Genomic DNA, 26978 nt, shown 5'->3' with positions numbered 1-26978 from the left:
TTTCACATTTAAGTGCTTTGTATTAGCCCCTGGCTTTACTGTACCTCTGTCTAATCCCAGTCCACAGACACAACCTGCACACAGAGAAGACAAGAGAGAGAAACCCGCCAAATTACGACCATTCATTGCAGACACAGCAAGGTGCACGGCGTGCAAAGAGAGAGAGAGAGGGAAGGAGGCTTCGACTCGCTCTAAGAGTCACCTTCATCTTTTCCGTTCAGCTGACTTGATGCATGCATTGAAGAAAATAAAGCAGAGGCAGATTCCAAAAGGGCTCTGTCTTCAGAGATAACCTTGAGGATGTATGGCATTTAGCATTCCGCTCAACCCCGGTCATGGCTTCCTGAGAGCGGTCACGGCTTCCCTTAAGCACACATCCTGATCCCCAGCCTTACGTGGGGGAACATTAATACCTTTTCATGCTAAATGGGAGACTTTCCTTATATTTCTCTTCTTAGGGAAGTGGCTTCAAAGGGGAATTTAAAGACTGTCATCGCATGTTAGGGCAAAAGGGGGATGAAGCTCAATGACCTATTTGCATTTCTGTCTAGGAGAGGAGGAGAGCAGGAGGGTGAGGTGTACAGCAGAAAGGCTGTAAAAAAAAAAAAGGTGCAGACTTATTTATCATTCAGCCTTTATTTCACTTGTATTAGTGAGTGGAGGTGTCATGTTTGGCACGTCCAAACTCTGTGTTCTGCCAAAGAGATGTGACGCCAAGAGAAATAGGTGTTGTTTTAACCTTGAGCCTGATTTAAGCAAACATGAATATATTACTTGCTGTATCCCTCATCCCCCGGCTGACGTGCTCACACTGTATTCTTGCTCTGCTACTGTATATTAAGAGCAGTTTTTACTGCAGACAGGAATCTGAGGTGTCAGGTGCTGCACAAAGGACAGGTGAACCACAGCATGACAGCTTTGCTTTCTTCACTGACGAGAGAAAATAATCCAGAAAGATGCTCCATAAGCTATAAGGACGGTAGATATACATAAATACAGAGAGAGATTAAAAGAGAGATGGATTGAGAAAAGCAGGAAGAAGAAGAAGAAGGTAAATAAATAAAATAAAGGGAAGAGAGGAGAAGTGGAAAGTACAGAGAGATTAGAGTAAGGAAAAATGGAAGGAGAGAAGAAGTTAGGGTAAGCAATCAGGAGAAAGATGAGTGAAGAGATAAAGAGGAATTTAGAAAATAGAGATGAAGGAAAAGAATAAGAAAGGAGATAGAGGTATAGTATAGAGATGTTAAAGAAAAGGAAGAGTGATAAAAAAAAAGATAGAGATTGGGTGAAGATATAAAGATGACTAGAGTGTTCATTAAAGACTGACACGGAGCACCACAGAGAGGTAAAGAGATGTAGTTCTAGGATAAAAAAACAACAACTAAGCGATGGATTAAAAAAGAGGTAAAGGAAAAAAAAATGAAAATGAAGATTCAGGAACTAAGTGAAGAGAAATATTTTTCCATGGAGAGGTGGAAAGAGATACAAAGTGCAAAAAAAGATAAAAAATAGAGAGAGAAAATAAAAAAAACGTGTTAAGATAAAAAAGAGAAATAAATACGGAAAGAGAAAAACAGGAAAAAATACACAGATATGAAGAAGCAGGATAAAGAAAAACCCTGAGATTTGACACCAATACAGGCAAAGAGGCAGATACAAAGATATGAATCAGAAGATGAATATAAATTCGAAATAAAGAGACAAATTGAGATAAAAAAACAAAAACAAACAAAAAAAAAAACAGGAAAACTATACCCAGATAGAAAGAAACAATAAAATTAGATAGAAATAGAATAAGGGGTGGAGTCAGAAAGTAAGTGAAAGGAAAGACAAATGGAGAAAAAAGTTTTAAATAAGCAAAAGAGAGAAAAAAGGAGAAAGTTAGCATAAAGACGGAGTGCTAAAATGTATAGAAAGATGTTCTTAGACAGTTTAAAATACAAGGAACCAAAAGGGTGGATTTATTCTACTCTTGGATAGATTGACAGAGAAAAAGATCATGTTCAAATACATAAAAAGAGAAAGGGACAGGATTTAAGTAAAGGGAAGAAGAAATTGACACTGAAATATGAAAAGAGGATATACAGAGCGAAACAACAGAAAAATAGAGTGAAATAAAGAGAGACAAGATATAGAAAGAAAGAAAGAAAGAAAGAAAGAAAGAAAGAGAGTAGCAGCATATGCATAGACATAAGAAGGAAAATAGATACTAAAGATAAAAGAGAGGCAGATTAAATACAGAAAAAGAAGTAAATTGTAAACATCAATAGATACACCAAGATAGACGGAAAAGAAAGAAAACAAAGTGAGAAAGGAAAAAAAGTTGAGAAGCGATAGATAGATAGATAGATAGATAGATAGATAGATAGATAGATAGATAGATAGATAGATAGATAGATAGATAGATAGATAGATAGATAGATAGATAGATAGATAGATAGATCGATAGATAGATTTGCTCTCCTGAGATGCCTTGTGAGAGTACTCTTCATGCCACAGTTTGTGTTTTCAGTGTTTATGATTTGTCTTTGTGTGGTTGTGGTTGTGTGTGGCTGTGTGTGTGGTTGTGTGTGTGTGTTTCTCTGTGCCATAGGGACAGCGCAGTAGCTCACACAGCTCCGACAGGTCCACTGTGTGTGGCGTTCTGCAGCATCAGCAGCCGGACAGGGGCCAGACGGTGGATTTATGATGCCAGCGAGCGGAAATGACCTGCTTCTGTCATTGGGTGTGTGCCCCATCACGAGAGGCCCTAAACTATATTGGCACAGCGCTGACAGACATGTTTGTCATCCAGTCACTTTTGAAGATACCAAGCAAGGGGTATTAGTCGTTTGACAAGCCCTTCCACTCAATCTGAGTTTGAGTATGTGTGCAGGTGTGTGTACGTGCTCAATTCTGTGTTGTCTGTCTTTTCTGCTCTGTCTGCGTTTTACCCTAAGAGAATATTTTGTTTCTTACATAACAATGAACAGATAACTGATCCATATCCTAATAGCTTCCACAAGTTGCATTATAGTCCTTACTATCATGGATCAAATCAGATTCAGCCACAGTCTTTTCAAACTGTATGAGGAGGTTGCTTTCCAGGAAGTGTTGCGTGAACAGTGACACCTTCTGGTACTCTGAAAGGCCAAGTGTGACTGGATGTAAAACTTCTCACATTGTCTGTTTCATCTGCATAACACAAAATAATACACACAGTCTCTAAACAAGGACAAAGTAATGCTAAGGAAAAATACTGACTGTATTTTAGAAAGTCAATAACATCAGGACTCAGAGTTCATTGTTTGAAACAGAGGCAGGAATTTCTTCACATGGAGGGGTTTTGTATTATGTAAAAGCGAGGTGGTATTAGTTTGTTGAACATTTTATGACAAGATTTTGGCTGGTTATGAATCAGACTAACATCAATACTGAGAGCATTGTCTCCAGGTTAAAGAATAAACAGCTTTAAGATGAGAAGGTCATGTCATTTGCCAAATTTGACCTTCAGTTGCAGCTGTCCCTGTCAGCTAGGTTAGTATTTACCTGAACAACCTTACAATAATAACTCAGTGACCAAAACCCCACTGCACCTGACACTGAATCTTTAAGTTCCGAAGCATTGTTTTTGGTGTTTTTGGTATTTAAAAACTTAATAGTTAAAATGAATATCAACTTCAGTAATTCCATATGTACTCATTTTTAGTCTTTTACTCAAAACATTACCAGCCTCATGCCACAGTAGGACATAGGTTATCATCTGACACTGGTATCAGATCAGTATTGGTATCAGTCGGTTCCTATAGCACAGGACCATAAACTGTATATAGAGTGGACAACGTGACACCGCCATTTACCTTTGTACAGTTTTTAAGCCAAAATTCCTCCGTCACAGGCGCAGCCAGAGTCTGTGTAGTAGAGACTGTGAGGGATTCTGGGAGAATCTGAGTGGAGCTAGATGACAAAAACAATATATTTTTTTTCTTTTGAGAGTCCTATCAGTTCTTGGCTTTACCTCCTGATATGTGTTACAATCCTGGGAAAAAAATACACAAGAACGGCAGCTGTCAATCATCGTTAAACCTTATGTAAAGCCTCGTTTTTAACTTCGGAAAACTAATGAAATGAAACTTTTCAGAAAAAAAGAGGGCCTGAATAAAAGACAGCCAAATGATATCTTCAAATCACCTCAACAATCAGACGTGAGGAACATTTCTACGAGGTGTATTAATTCTTTAAACTTTGACCACAGCCCATCTGGAATGGCTGGAAAGACAGATTTTTTAACCTATAGTGCAGCCAGCCTCAAGGGGGAGCAGTTTTTGTGGCAACCTCACGTCCGACCGAGCAAGATGACGTCCACTTATTTTACAGTCTATGATCAGGACCAGGAAAGTTGGATTAATGTATCCCTACTTTATACCATCCCTCTGGTACCCCCGTAATAGCTTTCCATAAATAACTGCTGAAAAAATTTCTTTATGTTTCTAGCGATGGTGTTTTCTGTTATTGTTTTGTTGTTGTTGTTGTTGTTGTTGTTTTTGTTGAATTTTTTGGAAAAGAACAACAGCCTCAAGCCTGTCTGAAATGGAATAGAATATTTCTTTATTGTCTATCAAAGTGGGAAATCGACTTTGCTGTCTTTTTAGCTGCTGTCTCTTTAAGGCTCTCAAAGGCCTCCTGCTCTATAACCCCCGCCCCTCTGATTGGCCAGCCCTCTAATTGGAGGCCTGTCAGGAACAGAGCTAAGGGCAAGTCTTGGTGTTTCAGGCCAGCCCTTCTAATGTGTCGAATGTGTCATGATCTAATCAGGAGATCTTTCTGCAGTGATCTCATCATGTCAACAAATCTTGAGAATTTTATTTTAGAACTGACCAAATAGGTGGTTTATACAGAGATTCAGGGATTTGCCTGTGGACATACATTGGTGTGAAGAATTTAGACTGAAATGATGTTTTCAGGTGGTCACAGTCATACCAACTTTTGCCGTGTCATTTGTGGTCACTGTAAAAAAAAGAAAAAGAAAGAAATCTCTTCTGCAATAAAAGTGTCAGACTTGATGGAATTTCATAATTTGTGTGTAGCTCCCATAATCCTGCAAAAAATGGAGGTCCTGAGCTGTTCACTGTTTTTGATTGCAATATGTAATTGACTAAGATCAACTCAGGAAATACTGACCTTTCTATGGAGACATTATCTGTTCTAGCTTAGAAATAATAATAGTTATAGTCAACTTTACCACAGACAAAGGTACATTTATGTTAAAGATCATACCTTTTCTGAAACGTTATGTTTCAGGCTTGTTTTGTTAGGACTAAGGACAAAATTCTTTGCTGTGAAGATATAAATCTTTAAAATGAGCTTTGTTTTGTATTCATAGGTTGGTTTCACAAAAGGCTGTGTTGTTTGTTCTAACACACATCAGCTATGATTTGATTTGATGCTAACTCTGAGCTGTCCATATCTACAGTTTTTAGCAGAGACATCCTGCGCCTGCATCTCCATGCCAAAAAACAATTACCACCATGGACTCCTGAGGACACTAGCTAATTGCCTTCGCGTTTGTGTTTTAAAACCTCATTACTCACCATTCATTTTGTCTGCCAATTATCGGATCAACAACACATTTTGATCCCAATTTGGTAATGTGCTTTTGTTGTTTATGTTTTTCTAGTCAAACAGATTCAAGACAGGCTTATAGAGGTCTGCTGGAGGAGGTAAAAACACAGATTTAAGAGGTGAATTTAAACGTCTGATCATTGGGATGATTTTGCAATGTGGCTGAAGAGCTGTTTAAAGAAAGCCCTAAATAAAGCAAGCAACACAGACCACAGACTGCCAAGTGTGTAATAAAGGATCCAGCTGTAATTGAATCACGATCATATCTTAAATCAATCTTTTGTCAGTGTGAAATGGATGAAAGATGCCGTAACAAAAGCCATCTCACAACACTAAATCACTTGATCAGCTCATTTACTTGATGCACACCATTTATTAAGGGACTAAAAAAAGCCTTTGTTAAATACTTTAGTCCAAATCTTTGACGGCAGAACAAAAGTCGAACTGATTTTCAGCAGTTCTGGCCTTGGATGTCTGACCTACTTATGTGATTTACACAGCAGACAACAAATTCTTTCTCTATCCACTTGAACTTCCAAAGATTTCCTCCATCACCAAGCAACCATCTACAGAGCTTTGCCTCAGCCATCCACTCCAATGAATATTTTATAAAGATGCAAAGATTTCCTCCTTCTCACTGTGTAATCAAATGCACACAGTGCTGCAGGGATTTAAAGAAGAGATATAAAGTCACATCTCCAGGAAGAAATCCATTTTTCTCTAGCCTTGCATTCATTTAGGAATCAATGCGCCTCTCAAGAGACTGGCTATTTGAATTACACACACACACACACACACACACACACACACACACACACACACACACACACACACACACACACACACACACACACACACACACACACACACACACACAACCTAAACTTTTGTGGATATTATTCTGATCTTCTGGGCTTTATATGCTTTTAGATGCAAAGGATGAATGGACTGCAGATATTTTGTAAACAGATGCTATAACACTTAACACTATCACGTTCTGGTGCTTAACTTGAAGCTTATGACACAGAAAATAAGGTCAAAACAGTGAACTAAGCATGATACTCAAAGCTGTATAGTTATTCAGCCTTTTCAAACACACACACACACACACACACACACACACACACACACACACACACACACACACACACACACACACACACACACACACACATATATATATATATATATATATTACACATCATAGTCACTCTGCCGTTAAATCCAAAATGAAACACCTACTGTTTATGACTTTTTTTTTTTTTTTTAGTAAATTAACAAAAGTATAAATAAAACAGTTTCACTGTTAACTCTCCCTGGTTCATTCATGTTGTCTGAAGAGGACCTGATGCATATTTGCCATGGTGCTAAAGCTCAACAAGTAGTGGCAACTACTGGCGAGGAGGACTCACTCAACACAGGACTTTTTTGCCTTAAGTATCGGCTGCTGGTACCGGCTGTATTCATGAGTACTGATACCTTGTAAAAAGGCTGGTATTGGCCCGATACCAGTCCTAGCCCATCCCTTATAAATAAATACATATGTATAGATTATGCAACTTTATATGTATAACAGTATCTTTATTTAAATAGGAATAAGTCATTATCGATAAAATTGTAAATCTTTGCAGTGTTCAGACAAAAATGATCCCTGCTGTGTTGGGGCAAATTAGGCACCAGTGATACTTGATATTTTATTTATCAATGACTAGTGACTCTACAGTGCTGTGCTTGGTTTTTACAGATAAAACAAGTGACGACATGACACAATTGCATAATAAGCATAAAAGTTATTTGCATATACTTGCTGTAAAGGCTGAAGAAGAGGAACAATATCCTATGAGAGACAAAGCTCGTAAAAGAAATGAACTTTCTTTGGTTGTTTTTTGTTTTTTTTTATATCAAAATAACAACCCTTCTCCACTATATTTGAATGCAGTTTCCTGCTCTTGCTGCCACTGAGAGAGAATCACAATCACAAAATCACAATGGCCTTTATTCACCAAGTATCTTCAAGAATACAAAGAATTTGACTCCGGTTTGAACTGGACTCTCTCTATACAATTATTGTGAATAGACACTTAAGTTACAAAAATTGAAAAAATAGAGTTTAAGAAGTACAAAAAAAAAAATGATGGTGATAATTAAAAATATGGATAGGAGAGTGGCTCAGCACCCGCTGCTTGTTGAAAAGCAGCAGGTGCTGGAGATCAATACATGCTTTCACGTCAGTCTCCGAATTCCAGAAAGGCTGAGATTTGTCGCTAGCAGTTTAAAAAAAAAAAAAAAAAAATGTCATCAGAGAGGTCTGAAAGGTCTCTAAATACAGCAACAAACACTGCTTGTGTGTGTGATGTCAGCACTATGTGTCACGTTAAAAGTAGTCCTGGTGGAATACCATTCTTTGAGCTTTAAACTAATACTCAAGGTGGAGGAAATTCCTTAATCATTTTTTGTATTCAAGGTACTTCAATTATTTGGAGAATCGTTTCAGCCCTAGTTATGAGAAACAGAATAACCACTGGGAGGGACCCTATTGTCCAGCTTCAAAATATGATAAAACAAGCTGACACTTGTCAGCAAAGCTGTGTTCTTATCAGTCAACTTGTGGGTGAAGCTCCCATCAAACGTGTCAATTCATTTTCTTTTTGCATATCAGGTGCAGGAAATAACAACAAGTCCTGTGTAACGTTGATTGATTAGTCTAAAACAACCAATCCAGTTGTTCACCCAAACAAAATTGAACATAACAGTAAACATATAACTCAAATTGTTTACTGATGCTTAGAAAGATAACATTTTTGCCACAAAATCAACAGAAATAGGAAATGTCATAAACTATGTGTGCTTAACTTTTTCTGCTGACTGGTTTGATACGAGGAGTGGAAGGTGGTTGTCCCTGATGTCGCTCTTCCTATTTAAAAATACTTATCATCGTTGTGGAGTTTTGAAAAATCAGCACCAAGCCGTAAACAGTTAGTGAGAAAGCTGGATAAGAAAGTTGGTGCTATGTTTGAAAGCAGACAGCTCTCACTTTATAAACTGAGTTTGTGATTGATCCAAAATATGTTGTTTGATTTTACAGCCATTCCAGAAACTAAACCACAGGATAATACTAAAAAGAGATGGATTCTATTCATATACATTTTTTTATTTTATAACTGCATTTTTTTCTGCTTTGCCACATTTTCATTATAGAGAACACAAAGCTCTCTGCATATCTGATACAGTGTTTTCCCTGCAACTATTGGCACAGTGTGCAATCCATTTGGGTCCTCTTGTTATTTTTATTGTCATGTTTGAAATGCTGTAAAGCTGAACTGTTTTAATTAGTACTCTGCACTTTATGGAGATCATTGTTCACGCTTGCCTAATTATGTTTGGATGGCCCAAATCTCCATCAAAGGAAGCCATTATCCTACATCGATGGTAAAGCGACGGGATTCCATCTTCACCCCCTCGACAAGGCTATTACTGCTCTGCCTGGGCTTGGACACGCTAAATAAACACATCAATTTCATAGGTCTGGAAAGTTAGAGATTGTTGTTATCAGCTGCTTATGGTTGATGATAGAGATAGGGTACTGTACATCACAAGTGTTTTTCACTGAGTGGATCGACTGCTGCAGGAAGGTCTGAGATTCCTCTGAACGCTGTGAGACCACAGAGCTGTTTTCTGAAGGGAAACTGAGAGAAAGAAATGAAAACCTAATATATTCCTTTGTAATGTCTTCCTAATGGTGGTATTTAAGAGCAGCGGGGGAGGGGTATGATTGGCGCTGTAGTCTTTTTTCCCTTTTTTTAACATGCATCCTCGCCTGAGAGCCTAGCGAATGTGATGGTTTCAGATTTGATTAGGCAGCCCAGGGGCCTCAGCAGTCCAGCCCTGCAATAGGCCAGCAGGGGCCTTGTACAGGCGTCTCATTGCTCACCATGCCTCAGTGGTGATGTACACATCGAGTGTGACCGCCCGCTTGATTTAAACAGCAGTCCAGCCTCGGTGTGGGAGTGCACTCACTCAGTGCAATATTGTGGCCCATTCATCCAGTAACCACCGGACATTGGTCTCTGCCAAATGCAGCAGGCTTGCCACCACATTTGTGTTTGGAGTGAGAGAATCGATGGAGTACGAGCGCCTTGAGACTCTGTGCTTGTGTGCCATGTTCCCTTAACACAGCACGAAACAAATCTCAGCACATGTATTGACAAGGGCAGATTCAGTGCAGTGTCACTCTGTTAAAGCCAATGAATTCAAACTGGACTGGGAAAGAAACTGCTCCCTGGTTCTCTTTTGGGTTTTCTCTGAGTTTTTCTCTTTAAAGCTCCAACCTAATTTGCTTTTAAGATGGAAATGCAAAAGAATACTAGCTTGGGGGAATCATCCTTTCTATTCAAACAATATAAAGTAGCATTCTTAAGAGTTAAAGCACATGTTGGTTGACTTCAGTAAGTCAGGTTGTTTAATTTAAAGTCATATCTCCTGTAACAGACTGTAACAATAAGCTACAATGCATTTCTCTCTTGTTAAGCTCACCTCTGTACTGCAAAATTACAAGTTTTTGCACCTTTACAGGTTATGCAATTAGGGATGGGTACTGAATTAGGTACTTTTATAGGTACCAATTGAATTCTGTCTGTAGTACTCAGTACCGATTCACATGGAATCAAAAGGTACCATGTTCAGGTACCTAAATGCACATTTGTGACTATGAGAGAGTGAAAGAGTGGGCATGTTTCCATGCTGGACATAAATAAAGCATTGCAAGTTTATAAATTGAGAAATAAATTTGTACAATTGAATAACTATGAGTTATATCATTAAACAAATTAATATTTACTACCACACTAACACACAAAAAAGTACAGCAAATTGGTACCGTTGAGTACCGCTACCAATTGCCAGGTAGCAGGCATCAGTACCGTATCGTGTTAAATATGAAAGCGACCCACATGCAATACAACAGACCTCATGCTTTCTATCCAAACAGCACACTTTCAGGGTTTTCGCTGCCTGACATGTCGTGGGGGGACTTATGACATCACTGATAGCGAGTACTCATACTTGAAAATGCTCCATCTAGACCAGTTTACTGCTGAGGATTTCAAGGATTAGCCGAATCTCAGACAATTGTGGGTGGCTTAGAGATACACAAACAAAAAGAGCATTATTTTGTGATGTGAATTTATGAAAAATCCAGCAGCACCTTGGCAAATATGGAGGTCAAGCTCTGCAAACTCGCATAAGAAAGTCTGTTTTCCTGTCCCTTCTCTATAGCCTCTTTTATCGTTATACCTCACTGTCTCTATGAAGGCACAGACTGAAGGTGGAGCCTAAAGGTTGAAGTTATTATGGTGGTGTGGTTTAGGGTACAGAGGCAGAGTGAGTTTTGTTATATCCCCACGGTATAGTCTTTGCAAATACATCTGAGCTGTACAAGTAGTACAACTACACACATGAACATAAAATTCATATTGTTACTTCAACTTCAACGTAGACTCATTAAGCACACTCACTCACGTCCCCTCTGAACAGTAGCTCACTACAAGCTTGACTTTCTGATGGAGGTGGTGTCAGAGTGAAGAATGCTAAAGAATATTGTGAAAAGAACAACTCGTTTCAAACTAACCGCCAGCAAAACGTTCAAGAAAAGATGTGAACGGGCCTTTAGGTAATGAAAACTTTGAGTTAAACTTTAAAAAAGGACATCCTCCATTTAATCTGGTTAATATGTAACAGGTTGGTAACCTGGCTGAGTATAAAAAGGGCTTCCCAGAGAGTAATGGTGTACCTCTTCCCACTTTTTCTTCTAACGTGTCTCGTCAGAACAAATTCCTCGGTGAAGAACTGCAAAAACTCTGTGATTTTATCCCCTTTAGTTTGTGACTTTACCAAAGATACAGAGAATCTGGAGAAATTATCCACAACAGTGGTGAGGGGCAAAACCAGAACTGGATGACCCTGGTCATCAAAAACAGATATGACTCTGTAGTGGAAATCACTGCATTGGCTCAAGTCTGTAAACAAAATTTATTGCTTCATCCACAAATGGAGGTTAAAACTGTATCATGGAGACGGAAACCAAGTGTAAGCCTGATCAGGAAACACCAGTGACTTTTCTGGGCCCATAAAATGTGATGAAACAGAACACAATCATGAGATCTGTGGAAACAACACACAGGTCTGTTGGACGCAGACCTCCCAGACTGTAACTTAAGTCTTTACATACATCTTTTCGACTCTTGTAGATGTTGTTCTCCATGGCGGTGGCTTGTACTCAGGCTTGACAAATGTCATCAGTTCTCTGAAACCTTGACCTTCCACAATACTTAATGGGAGTATCTCCAGTTACCATTTTAGTTATTTGTAGGCAAATTTTCTCTGCTCTGGTTTTGTCAAAATGACATGCTAACAGGGCTAGAAATCGACATGATGCGAGACTGCCTGTCTTTCCTGTTTTCTCCTTGTGCTTTGAGTGCATGTGGTTAAGCATAAGTAGTCAATCTGTGGCATGGAAGTTGAACGCCACACATCTTGTACTGCACATCAACTTCATGATTTTGTCAAAGTCCAGACATTGCTTTTCTTGACCAACGTGTCGCAGGTGTAGCAGATAGTTCTGCGTTTGTTATGCTTCTTTTTTTGGTGTGATAACATGTTCTGAGAGAGTTGCTGGAGCTGCCGTAAAACAGTTGTTTTAGCTGAAATCTGGCTCAAGTGCTGAAGCTGTGGCCGGAACAGTCACACGTTTGTATATTCCGTTTGGCTAAGACAAAAAGGTGAGTCACACATGTAATGCTGTGTGTGTTAAAGTTATGTCGCCAAAAGCAGCGATTGCACAGGTGTGCAAATAACAAAATGATACTCAAATAATGGGGTCGACGGCGAAAACCCCATTATTGGTACCCATCCCTAATTAATACCTAACATATTTCAGCAAGACAGTGTTTGCATTACAACAGCATGGATCTGAGTGGAGACTGGGCTAAACTGGCCTGCCTTTAGTCCTGACTTGTCATTTAAAAAAATTCTTGGCATCATTAAAAACAACAACAACAGCAACAACAAAGGAGACCCTAAACTAAAGAGCAGCTTATATCCAGTCTCAGTCAAAAATGGGATAGATAATATTTAAGTTTAGTTTAGTTTGAACATTCTTGTGTATTGTCTTCCACTCTCAGTTAACCATAGGCTTAAATGTCCTGCCAACCAATAACGTTTTTCACAGCATCCTAACTTTCGGGGGACTGTGCCGTTCATTTAAAGTTATCCACCATGGCTGCTCACAAGCTTTATCCACCAGGCTAAAAACAACTGGGACCATTTTTGCCTCAGATTACCCATAATTCTCTCTCACTTAGGTAGTCACGCACAGTAGGGTTTGTTTTGCCTGTGAAAAGGAAAGAGGCATTATGTATTTCTATTTTTCATACTTAGATTTAAATCTCTTATTTATTGCTTTGGACAAAACAATTATTCTATTTGCAATTTAGGCCCCTTGTAAACTAGCCCATCACACTATTTCTTTATGTGGGAGCGAAGCAGCCTGTGAGCACTGAAGTTATATTTAGAAATTCAATTCTTTACACAGACCCTCAGCCTAAAGGCCTCTGCTTTCCACAAAATGAGCAAAGTTATTTTCATTTCCTAATGGTCACCACAGCCCAGCAGTAATGAGCAGGACCGAGGAGGATTGTTATTTTCTTAAGGAGCAAATTAAAAAAAAAAGAAAAGACAGAAAGAAAGAAAAGAGAAAACCCTGAGTAGTTCCATCATTACAAAGGGAAGCCTGGAGGAGTGTTTGCAGTTCATTAGTCTCCACGCTTGGTCCTCCTGGTCCTACAGGGTGAGGGAGTATGGGTGATAAATTGTGCATCCATTCACTTCCACTGTGTAAGTTGTCATTAAAGGCCCAATCTGGAATTGGAGTATAGTGCCACCTCTGTGATCCACCTGCTGCTATAGCTGTGTTTGTATTTATTTTGTAAGGCTGGAGACTTTTATAACTCCCACAGAGAACAGCTGAGTCTCTGAAATAAAGACTACCAGGTATGTAATAGCCTTTAAAAGTGTTTTGAAGCTCGAATGATTTAGCTTTGTAAGTTTTATAAACACTAAGAAAAATAGATTTTTTTTCTACTTCTGCTGTTTATAGCTGAGTAACAGGCAAATTTCTTTATATCACCCATAAAACCTGGTGCATAGCATTTATACAGCCTAAGACACTGGATACACTTTACATTACTGGCCCTGGTTCAGCTCAGTGGCTGTCATTGTTACAGGATAAACCACCACAGGTGACGCTCTTCTGTTGGAGGTACAGCTGCCAGGTGCCTGCTGTAGTTTTTACACTTTCAGACCCTTCACTGCATGGCTGTGATGAGGGTTGACATGTGAAGTATGACATCATGCCAGTGGGCAGCTTTTTTTCAGCTCTGCACCAGTGAGGTCACTGGTCTGCTAATGACTTCCTCAGGGTTCAACCCCGGCCTCCTTCTCTGCAGCCCATGGGGTCTCCCCTGCCCACCCTCCACCCGGCGCACAGCTCACCCAACACAGGCAGCTTGACGCTTGGCTAGCCTCCCCGCTCATTGTTCTTAATCAAGAAATGTGAGGCATAAAGACGCAGCAAGTCAGTCCATGCATGCCCAGTGGGGTCCTTCTCTGTCAGATGGTCAGATGAAGCAGAGCAGAAAAAACTCTTATACTGCTCAAACATTCACAGACAGAGGGATTGTGAAAGGAAATGATGGTTTCCTCTGGGTGCAGAATGTGAAATTATCACATGCTCAGTTTACATGAATGTCCGCGTTTTCACATTAATGCGTATTGCTAACAGTTGTACATTGTGAGATTACACCAGTGTGTCCCCAGATCTTCAAAGCAAAGAATTTCCAGCACACTGTGTGTTATTCTTTGGTCCAAGTAATGGACCACAGGCCTGGAGTGATTTTTTTTCCAGCTACTTGTGCAACCAAAGGCAGGATGAGAGGCATGTAAATCAGGCAGCCCATGTACTTCTTTAATATTTAACATAGGTTATTAGACAGGGCAAAGATTTGACCCCCAAGCGCTTCTGCACATCACATGAATAACTAATGTTGGCTGATTATGTTAATCAGCAGTACTAGGCAGTGATGACCAGGAACGCAGCAGCACTGCTGCAGGAGAGAGCTATAATCTCAGACGCATCACCAAAACAGAGCCTGAGCCCATCATTAGCTCAGAAACACAGCCGCTGCATACTGTGTTCAGCACGGGGTGATTTACACTTCACATGCTCAGCTGGAATTTTCCTTTAATATGTATACTGGAGATAAACATGCAGCAGTTGTGAAGCTACTAGCTGTGATGTTCCTTAACAGAAAATCAAATATTTGCATAATGATAAGGACAGTGAAGCTACACCAGGGACTCCGACAGAAAAAGAAGACACAAACTGAAAATGTTTCACTTTCTGGAGATCATGTGATGTGATTGCAACTCAGACCCTGTACTTATAATTGTAGATGAATCATGTGAGCGTGTGTAACTCAACTTGAGTTTTTGGAACCAAAAACAACAGATCAGCAGAAAAACATCCTACACATTTAGCATCACTCACCTCTGTTCTTTAACCTATTAATTACTACAACTGAAGGGAGGTTTCTGCAGTAAAATGTCCTGCGTGCATTCAACAGATCTCACATTTTCTCTGTGAGTCACTGTGTGAACTTTAGCCGAGCTCTTCAAAAACGCCTACAATTTTATATTTTTTTTGTCCAAAGACGACTGCTGATTTTAAAAGCTTATTGCTGCGTCATAAAGCAAGCGCCTGTCTGCTCTCCTGTTTGTTTTGAGCCAAAGATAAAAACATACTCTTGGAAAGCCATTTAGAGGTAGAAGCGGCGTGATCGTGGCTATATTCCATCCCCATCACCAGAGTTCTTTGGCCTCCACCATAAAGAATTCCAACGAGACAATTTTGCGCAGTGTGGGGTGAGCTGACAGGGAGTGTTATTAAAGCGCAGGGTGCTGACCGCTCTCAAAGTTATTAAAGTGCTGTGAGATTGTGTCTGTGATAGCCCTGCCGGTCGGGGTGTCCTTCACACACACAGGTACATTACGGCGGGGATGCGGTCATCGCAGGGAGAGAGGGGCGGGGAGGATGAGGGGGGGGGTATAGATAGACACAACAGGACCCACTATGGAGTGCTGTCACTGCATTCAGTTGTCCATTAACGATAAGATTCCCACTATTGTCAGTGTAAATAACTTGGACTGATAGCCTCCTGACATGATCAGGGTTTGCACCAAAAAGAAAGCAGAGGACAGTTAACAACATGATCACTGTCTTTGGATGAGGCATGCATTATGAATCAAACGGTCTTAACTTGCCACATTTTTAATGCATTGAATAAATGTTACCTGGGAGCTTTCAACTCGACACCACCACCCATAAAAAGTTCAATGTAAGACACACCTTTTGGTTTTAGGATGAATAGAATAAAATAGTAAAGAAAAACTTAAATTTTCATTAATCTAATGAGAGATAATTAATAATACTCACGCTAGTATGCTAATTTCAGGGCTACAGCTCTTAGTTGGAACAATGAGTAAAAACAGACTATAAACAGATGGAAACAGTTAGCAAAGCACAGCCAAGAGTTCAAAAGAATAAAAAACAACAATAATGAATACTAAATAAGTTGCAACTATTATTTGTTTGTGCAGTGGATATAAAAACATAATGTTTTTTTTTTTTTACAGTGTGTCTGACCAGTTCTGGTCATTCCCTTAGATAAGCATACATAAAGATGGCTCAGCTAATAAAAGAGGTGTCATATGAAATTCCAAAAAAGTGAATATCATTCATTTGTGGTTCAACCTTTTATAGTATAATTCAGCAGGTAGACTCTAGCTACAGACATAACTACTAAACCCTAGTTTAACATGAGAAACTAGGATTCAGTCGTTATATCTGTAGCAAGGGTCAAACTTCCAAATCTTAACCCTAATTCACACATAAAACATCTACAGTCCAGGTCTCATATGATTGGCTATGGTCTTTTGGCCACAGGAAGTAAACAACTAAAGGCAGTGAAACCTTAAATTCTTCTCAAAGATGAAAAAAGAATGGCAATGGTTGTTGAAACGCCTCACATAAGTTGTTTTGTTTTACTAGTTTCCTCATGGGAACGTACCTTTACATTTTGCTAAAAACTACAAAAGAAACAATCTGCATTATTAGTCGGTACAAGCGCACATTTTCAAAAGTTATGTTCTCGATAACTATTGATGATACAGTCTAAGAGTCACTTCTTCATACAGCCGCATCCAGTATGAATTGGTGCACACCTAAAAACCCTGGCACTGCAATCACGTATAAAAAATCAAAGGTATTATGATAGTTGTAGAGGCAAAGTCACTGCTTTATGCCACTGAGGCGCTACACCTGGATAATACCTGACGAGTTGAATTTTGCCGTTAGATGAACAGAACTCCACGTTTTGTTTGCTTTTTCAGTGATCAATCGATTTCTTTTACATAACAAACATTCAACGCGTGAAATGCAATTACCACTGTTTGATCACCCTCCCACAGCACCATGCTGCCTCAGCAGCATGAAACACCTACCCACACCAACAAGGCTCTGACCCTATAAAGAATTTCACCCTTAATTACCTCAATTACAAACAAACACAAATATAAACAACCCCATTCATAATCTGCTCCTACAATACTGTATCCTTCAATTAATCAGATATATTCAAGAAAAAGACCTGTAACAAAAAATAGTACAAAAAAGTTTTAAGACAAGTGAAGGATGACAGAAGCACAAGTTGCAATTATTGTAAATGAAACCAGTGAAAAAATATATGAAAACGTCCAGTCATGATTAGTAAATGTATAAATCAGGCTAACAAATAAAGCCTTAACTGGTACACTGGATGAGTTTAAGATCTGAACGTGGGGGCAGCTGCCTGTGTAAAATGATAGTCAAATGGGAGGAGGGCTAATGGACTGATTCTGTGGGTTTTAGAGGAGAGACAAGAAGCCTGCGACATCAATCTGCTGTCAGCTCCCTCTCAATCTGTTTCAGCTCCACTCTGACATGACAGCATGGGGGACTCCAGCCCGCGATTCATCACAGGGTCTGGAAATAACAGGACACCTCCAGTTTGTCATAGTAGATTAGTCTGTGGCCCGTAACCACTGTCCTTAATAGAGTCTCCAGCGTTTCATCTGAGGTGTCCACTAGACCACCACTGTAGACCTCAGGGGGAACACAGAAGCTGTATCGACATCCCCTGTTCTGGCTTACATGTACAGACTGGTGCAGTGTTTTTCACCTCTACTGGATGACTGGACAGGGGGAACCATTTCCAGCCTCTGCCATTAAAAAATGTAATTCTTTGGATGAGGATTTGAATGGATCATATCAAAACTGACCTGCATGAAACAGCCTATATCTCAACTCAGTAGCCTAACGAACAACGCTCCAGAGTCCATACCCTGCACATAAAATCAATTGATTGTGATCCATAATATTTCTTAATTGGCGATTATCTGTTACTTGGTGGAGCACAGGTCCTGGCAGTGGAATTAGCCTCAGTCTTTAATATGTGCTTGACCAGCTGATGGGGGATATAATGGACAGTACAGGGTTAGACCAGGACGGTGATACAGTAGCTCCTCACTGCTTCCCCCTCTGACCTTGACTGGCAGTATAGCTCTTTGAAAATCTAAGTGCCCATCTTACAATATGCCTGAAGCAATCTAGAAGTCCATACACATTCATATAAGTCCCATTTATTGATTCTTTTGCTGCTGTTCACACACAGTCTGGCAATGTAGAGTTTCAATTATCAGGATGTGACCTGCCATTGTCCGGGAAAATGTGATCTATAGGCAGGGGATGTGAAAGTCTGCAGGAAAAAAAAGGATTTCTATAGCATCAAAAGCACCAGCATGTATTCAACAAATAGGTGTTTTTTATCTTGTATATATGATGTAAAGCCATGGACCTAGTCTCTAGTTTGGCCACTTTAAGTCTTTCATGTAGAATGAGCTACAAATGCTCATTCTATTGATCATTTTGCAGGACGGACTCCGAAGGTTGTGCACAAGTATGTTAACACCAAACTCAATACTTATGAAGAGATTTTAGTGTAAGAATACACACTTTGTCACAGAAGTGATCGGTTTCTTTGTGATAGAAGATTTTTACAAAATAAAACAGTCTGTATGAGGGGACGAGAGGCAGAATCAAGAAGCTACTTTCAGGGTTAAAAAAATGAAGCCAGGGCTGAAATGAAAAAATCTGCAGTTCCTCAAGTGTCCACTTGAGGCTGACCCCAAATGCCAGTGTTACTTCATTAACAGTCATATTAGAATTACCATTTTCACAGCAGAAAAAAAACATGTTTACAAGTTAGTTAGGTCTGAGGTTTGAGATAGTATTGTTAATACTGCCTGCAATATGTGTAACACATACAGAGAAGTAAAATTATGATGCTCAGAAGTCTAAGATGCTACAGTAAACATCAGTAATAAGAAAAGAGAGTATAGTATAAAAAGTATACTACACAACTGTGAAAGTAGAGACTCTTTTGTGAGTTCTCACACATACCAGTGGAGAATATTCCTACTAACAACATATAGGGCTGCAAGTCTACTGGAATGAACCGGGCAACAGAACTTCATATTTTTACATTTGCCTACAATCATCAGGGATTTTATAAAGAGGTTAAGTGAGATAGTGTGCTGGTGGTGGTCCCTGTTTTACTTCTTTAAACACCTAGAAGAATGTAAGATCAGAGATTTGAAGTGTCCTCCAAGTTAATAACTCTCACTGGAGTGAGCTGAACTGAATATGTGATACATTATGTTAGTTCTTATTTTTTTGTTTTTTTATTTTGTTGCGTTATTTCTTGCTGCTCTATTAACATATCTTTATCGATGGTTGCTAATGTTAGCAGCAAAACAGGCTAGCCAGGACTGACACTCCTCTTACTGCAACTGTGACCAAAAGCCGCAGAAGCTAAAAAAAAAATAAACAACTAAAAAAAATATCTTTCTAAAAGGTTTCAAATCTATTACAAGTTGTAAAACTTAAAAGCTATGATTCCAGAGGGAATCATTTTCCCCCTTATTAATAGATTCCTAAATTGCACAAAAAAAAAAAAAAAAGCTTCCCAGTTGATATACTATCAAACCAAACATTTTTCAACAGGTTCAAAGTCTCATTTGCTAGTTCCAGGTCTTCTTTAAGATAGCATGATGTCCACTTTGTAAACTATGGCCCCATTTGGAGTTAAAGCTACAGAATGCTTCAGGGTGTGGTGAGCTGTGACTGAGAGGCTGCGATCATGGCAGCCTGTTACCAAGGTTAGGGATACAACAGCAATCAGTCATAACGTCCATATATGGTCACTTCATGTCACTTCTGGCTCAGAAATATTCAAGATGGTGTCAATTGATGAAAAACTTGAGGGTCCACACAATATTTGGCGACATCCTGGTGGCTGCTTATTTATCCTTACAAACCATATGTATATAATATGGTTAACTAGCCATTCAACATGTATTATATTGAGGCTGACCAACAATTGAAGCACCCATTGTTTGAAAAATTCAAAATAAGATAGACACAAAGACCAGTTTTTATTTCACCAAGGACTAAATCCTTCCTCCACATATCTACTGTCAGTATTGTCTGCAGATGTATTCAGGCAGCACAGTCAGGGCCCCTGATGGATTCAGGACTGTGGAGGGGCTTGCTTATTTGGTCTGGGATGATGCGTGCTGTCTGCTGCTCCAGAGGCCGCCCTCTTCCTGTTTACCTGGGAGTCCTTTGGGGTGAGGCTTGAGCTGAAAAGCCCAGTCGCAGCCAGTCAAAGGGAGCGTGGCGCAGTCTTGACCCTGGCGCTCCACTCATTGTGTAGTGCAGCGGTGTAATGAGGCCCTGTGTGGATATTGATATGACAGAACAAAAGGCCAAGGTGCAGTAAGGACAGCAATCCACACGTTTCACACCATTTGTTTTTCACACCGTATCCATCACATTAATGGGTCACCTTTCTGTGACAGCTCATGATTACCTGCTTACCCATGGAGAGAAAAGGGGGAGAGAGAGCCCGGTTGGAGCAGAGAGGGAGAGAGATAGGCAGGAAGATAGGGAGCGAGGGTGCTCCAGTGCTGAGGGTAAAGGGTGAGTTGGGGTTGGACGGGGGCTCAGAGAGTGTGGGGGGGATGGGGACCTGGTGCCATTTTTTTTTTCTTTCATGAAGATTGGCTCCGGCCCTGTCATCATCCCCACAGAGTGAATTTATGACAGGTCAGCTCTCCATGTAGTCAACTGATGGATGGAGAACATCCAAGTTTATTTGGGGCATAGTGGAAACGGCCAAACAATTCCCCAAAGCATACACAGATTTCTTTCTCCTCTTTGAGTGAGGGGAACACTTGACAAGGAGAGTTAACAAAAATTCATCAACATTTCTATCATATATATCTTCTTCTTTGCATTTATAGTCTTGCTTCCTAAAGCACCTTCTTTAATTGTCCACTTTATAAGGAATCATGCGAGCATAATGCATCTATAATGTCTGGTAAGTGAATCATTATTAGCAATAAAATAGTGGAGAGCAAAGCTTTTTCTCCCATTGATCACATTTCTTGATATGAAGTTTCATAAAATATGAATGTTTGCTTTGTTTTTATCCGTCTCTCTGTTGATTATTGCCCATGCATGGCTCGTTTGTTGTAATGTCCAGCAATTCCAAATGCTGAAACTCTCAGACTCTTGATGTTTTATTGCCGTAACAATGAGTCTGCTGCTGATACTTTAGGAGGAAGAATCAAACAAAATATTTCTTTTTTTCTAATGAAAGCTGTTCTGACACTCACACTGGCCTCACTTGGATGTTACAATCGAATGCAGAAGTGTACTTAGGTTTGGTTTTTAAGGAATCAGAGCAATGTTTGGCTTCAGAGAGCCAGAGGAGTAAAATGAATACAAAGCAGCTTTTCCCCCGCTCTCATTATTTGATTGTGTTTTCATCTGTTGTTTTACTTGCATCTTGTAAAACACAATTTATTCTGCTTAGCCCAACAGCTATCGATGCCTTCCATTCCCAAAGCACCGCCACCAGTGTCATCTATGAAATCTAAGTCACTTAAGACAAGCACTCAAACATCCAGTCATCGCTTTGAAATGGCAAGATCCCATTTTATGATAAAATAAGACTACAGCCATGTATCTTTGGAAAGGCCTGAGCTCAGCACATCAGGTGAGGCAGGGGAGAATGAAAGAGGAAGAGAGATCACTTTGTCCCAAATTAAAAGTCAGAGTGTCATCTCTCCGTCTAATTGCCTGGAACCATTATTGGACACTGCAAAAAATAGTGTCTGCATATGCATTTATTTTGTAATCCATTGATGTACTTCACTCTGAGGGTGGTCTACGGGGGCCAGAGGCCCCAGCATGCAAACAAGCTCTTTTTGTATGAATGAGGGAAGGATTGCGGTGCGTGCTGCAGAGAGACAGTTTGCCATATGTCATAGCACCCAGCAGATATGAGGTGATGGTGTCAATACATCTTGCGTCTGCCCAGTGGAGGCTCACTCTGCATTACACTAAAACATGAGTTATACGAGTGGAACAACGCTGTGTTGGGCCGCCACGTAAATCAGAAGGGAGAGAAATTGCTGACAAGTTTTGCTATTAAAAGATAATTGTAATCAAGGTGCAAGACGAGCAATGAAGTGGTGATAGCAGATAGATAGACAGCTGCGAAAGATGGATTGTTTTAATTTGCACCAATTAAATTGAAGTTCACTGGATCATCTTCCTCAATCTTCATGAATACTTGATTTTCTGGCCGCTACAAAGCTATTAAAAAGAGTGATTGGACTCTAACACTTGCTATACCATATTTTATGCTATACTTTCATTAACCCTTTGTAATAATACTCTTTTTAATAAGTGGAACTAGCAGACATACTGCTAAGCACACTATAACATGCTTATTATGTGGGGATTATTGCCTTGTCTATTAATGTGTCATGCCATGAGAAACAGTGATGACTGACAGATCTCCAAATGATCACTCTCTGTGTTGGAAAATATTTTTTTTCTTTTAAATAACATCTTTACATCCTCATTTATCTTTAGAAAATATTAAAGAATACATGTATAGAAACAGAAGCGTAATGTTCTGTGTTTTGGACTCATAACTGATCACCAAGCTCTCAGGTCTCAGAAGATGAAGGGTGAAGTTTTATTTCCATGTAAGGCTGAATGGATCAAAAAGTAACTTTGTGCTTTGGTTTATTTTAGCTATCAGCATCAAACTTGGAGAGGCAGAAGAACATTGGTCTGAGACCATATTTGATTGCAAATTTAATACATTTTGGGCAGACTAATTCTTGACTAATTGGATTAATGTTACACTTCTTTAAAGCAGGATCAGTCCACTGTAAGACTGGGTCTCGTGAAAGTATTATACATTATTGTAATGTGGAAATGTGTCTAAATGTTTAAGAGGTCACTGTTGAATATGAACGACAGGAGAAGTGGCTGTACCTCATTAGAACATACATATATAAAACGTGATTTTATTTGGTGAGATGAAAATTAAATTGTGATACCCTTCTTAAACAGCAGAGGGCCCCACCTGCTTTTGACGTCTCTTGATTGACAACATTATGTTTCTTACATCTGTAGCTAATGAGAGACGTACAGACAAGGATGGCAGTGGATGAAGACCTCAGAGCTGATGATCCATGTCCAGTTTCCAACATAAATACAGATTCTTTTTTTTTTCTTTTTTATGTCTCCATTCCATTAAAGTTGACAATTCAGTATCAATGAACTCCACAACTCCTGCAGGTAACAGGAGAAGGAGACGTCCCAGATAACTTTATGACATTTAACTACAACATGGGGGCTGATGGCTCTCCTGAGGATGCTTTTATGTTCAACACTTTTCACTAGTGATGATACCTGAAGGGCCAATTCCAATTGTCACCCTGTACCCTTCCCCTTCGTCTTACCTCTTCTCCTTGACCTTCTGTTTATAGGGCCAAGATAAAGAGGTGAAAAATAGTCGTCGCTTAGAAACGAGACACCACTCAATCTCTGCTACGTCATCACCCCCCCAGACACTCGCTGGCTGTCGTAGGCAGAGCGACTGTTTGTTCACTTCCGAACCGAACACATTTTTAGTAAGTGATGATAAAACCATGTTTGATTAAGGTGATTAACTCACAGCAAACAGGCTTCACAATGATGTACTGCATTACATAAGTGATAAGACAGCTAAGCCACGAAAAGTGAAGGTTTGGCTAACTTACAGTATTCAGGAGCTATATTATGTAGCTTCTGAAAACTGTAACATTCGCCTTTCATAGCTTTTGTAGCTAATGCAGCTCCTGAATGCAGCTTATCTTTCTAATTATTCATGAAATGCAGTTCACTGTAGTGAAGTCCGTTAGCTGTGAATTTGTCATCCTGCTCTGACACTGGTGTAGCTACTATTAGCTATAGCTGTAGCTAAAGCAGCATTAACTAGATCAATATAATGAGTGATTACTGACGCAATCTTAAAATACAACTAGCAAAACATGGCAAATATTTACGTGGAGCAGCAAAAGATTGGATATCTGATAAGGAAATATTGATATCACAGGAAATTCGTCATACCCCTTGGTTTCAAGTGAGGTCCTGGTTTGTATTTGTTTTGAAGGGATGTGCAGCTCTTCCCCTTCCAATTTACTAGATATGCATGCGCAAAACCAAGGGCTAAAGGGTTGAATTGGGATTGGCCCTAAGTCCTCTACCTTTGTCATCTGGCTGTAATGTTTGTTTTTTTTGTTTTGTTTTTGCATATTGTTGTAATAAAAGCAGCTTTGTTGAATGAAAAACAAAAATTTTATTATGTAAAGGTTGAACATGAACTGGGTCCCTACACCAAAATTACTTAAAAGGTGTGTTATGAAGCCAGCATTTTGAGTCTTATCAAAGCTTATGGTCTCGTGTTGCATGGTATCGTAGCGTATGGTGTCCTATTGTATCATAAACCCCCCAGATTTTACAATATTATGCACAAGCGTTATCAATGATCTCCTCCTCTTGTTTCCTGTTTGGAGCAGGACAGTGACAGTAACAGTATCATTGGATCATATTTAGGTATAAGGTAAATTGCCATCACTTTCTTTAAGGAAAGCAGTTAACTGCACTGCTTCTTACTTTTCTGTATGGTCAACTAAAAAAGTCCTACTAGTGAAGAACGGCAAAATTTGACACGAGAAATCTAAAAAGGTATCAAAGGTTATAAGAACATACAAACTTTATTATGTGTTGGCATTATGTTATTGAAGATGCATGAAAAACATAATGGTTCAGGCTGAATTGTCCTAGGACTTGAATCAAATACAGTTCCCTTTCTGGGACATGAACCGTATTCTATGACAATCCAGTTGCTGAATTTCATCTTTTGATGGAATCTGGTGGTAATCTACAAACCACCCTTACTACAAAAAAGAAGGTTATGTGTGCCAGGTTTGACTTTTTTACTGCTTCACAACATATTGAAGAAATTATAAACTTCATCACAGCTAGTGAGTGAAACCCGGAAAAACATTGTATTACTTTCTCTGTTATTATTTCACAGGTTAGGAGAGAGCAATGTATACACATAGTCACAGACAAACACTTAGGATAAAACTCTCTGCATAGATTATTTGCACATTACATATCTGAGAATATATGTCAGATTTTAATATGTTGTTACTGCCCTCTTTGAACCTGTCAAAAACAGTACAACTTGAGTTAGTTAGTTTTTTCTTTTCTAAATGTCAATCCTTTTCTCATGGATGACAACATTTTCACTGTTTTTCACACTCAATTTAAAACGAATCAGAACACAGACACAGATCTGAGCACATTTCCCCATCTGAAATGGATCAGATATAGTTTACAGTGATCCTCTTATGATGGTAATGCTGCAGTTTATAAAGGTCAGCGATCTAAATGTTCAAATCTTATATATGTATAGTATGTGCAGTGTATACGGTTTCTCATAACCTCAGAGAGAGCGAGCACGGACCCTCTGGAGTGGAAATTTGATGTATTTAAGGAAAAGTTATTCCGTATTGGCAGATGAAAATTGACGTTGTAAATCACAATTTCATACACAGGAAAGGCGCAGAGTGCATGTGTGTGTGTATGCGTGTGTGTGTGAGTGGCGAGGCGTTCAGCGGGGGCTGGGAGCAATGTTCCACAGTGTTTGCTTCTGAGCCAGACTTGCTCCAAGGCAGGGGTGATTAGTGCTCGTTGGTAATTTGGCAACCTTGACCATGTAACCTTGCTAAAGCGGGATTAACATTTTAGCCTGGAAAAGCCAGAGATGCCTTAAAACATGTTCCCTTTTTTCCTGCTGCTTATTATGAGACAACAGCCCACAGAGGCTATTCAAATAAGTGCCCACAGTGCACTGCATGGGCACTCAAGGAGAAACTCTTATTAGACTTAAGCATGCTAAGTGTCAAAAAAATGTTGACATATCCATCTGATCACTCACTGAAAACATCACATCCAGATCACTTTACATACTGTGAGCACGTGAGTTACAAGGGTTAACGGCAGGGACGAATACACACAGTTTAAACATGAATCCAGTCCTGACCAGGATGGAATAAACACTCAGTGTTCTTCTAAAAGATAGCAGCAGGGTATTTGACACACTTTAACTGCAGTCATTTTTCATTAGAGGTTGTAAAAAATATTGTCATTGAGAGGGGGTCAGAAGTCCAAAACTGTAACAAATAATAATAGTTTAAAAAGATTACTGTTATTAAAGCTAAAGTAAGAAACTTTTGGCATGAGGCCATTTTGGCCTTTCCTTTAGTCATATCAGTATCTTTTTGTCCATCACATGTGTTACAGACCATTTTAAATGACAATCTTCCATTGATGTTTTTAACACTGTAAAACTTTACACCAAAGTTTATCGATAATATCTTTCTTTGAAGCATGCTGTTAATACTACCATCTGACGCCTCATAAGGATGCACTGATCCCAATCCTGGTATCAGGTACTGGCCTGGTCCACACCCTCTAAGCTGGATCATGTATTGAAGGTGAATGATCTAAACTAGGCACTAAGGCTGAATCATGACTCAGTTTGCAGGGTATAAAATTTAACAACTGAATACTAACAACTGTAAGTTCTGACACATTGTTTACACCAAACTAAACATCAACACTTTATAGTTTAAATGAATATCAACTTCAGTAATTCCATATGTGCTCATTTTTTTTAACCTTTTACTCAAAACATCACCAGTCTTATCCCAAAGTAGGGCATGCAGGTTATTATTTAATAGAGGTCGAC

General features: G+C 39.4%; 1 long non-coding RNA gene across 1 annotated transcript in view; it reads right to left on the bottom strand.

Moving 5' to 3' along the window:
- Positions 1–20332: 20332 nt before the first annotated feature.
- The window catches only part of LOC141790999 (uncharacterized), a 97401-nt gene continuing 90755 nt past the window's right edge, over positions 20333–26978 (bottom strand). Inside the window, exon 3 of the long non-coding RNA XR_012598293.1 lies at positions 20333–20545. This is a non-coding gene — a long non-coding RNA (uncharacterized LOC141790999). The remainder of the gene's footprint in view (positions 20546–26978) is intronic.

Source organism: Halichoeres trimaculatus, unplaced genomic scaffold (assembly GCF_033239565.1).
Source record: "Halichoeres trimaculatus isolate MK-OKI-2021-1 unplaced genomic scaffold, fHalTri1.1 fHalTri1_scaffold_5, whole genome shotgun sequence".
Taxonomy (NCBI): domain Eukaryota; kingdom Metazoa; phylum Chordata; class Actinopteri; order Labriformes; family Labridae; genus Halichoeres; species Halichoeres trimaculatus.
The sequence above is the reverse complement of the archived record's forward strand: the minus strand, read 5'-3'. Positions and strand labels throughout refer to the sequence as shown.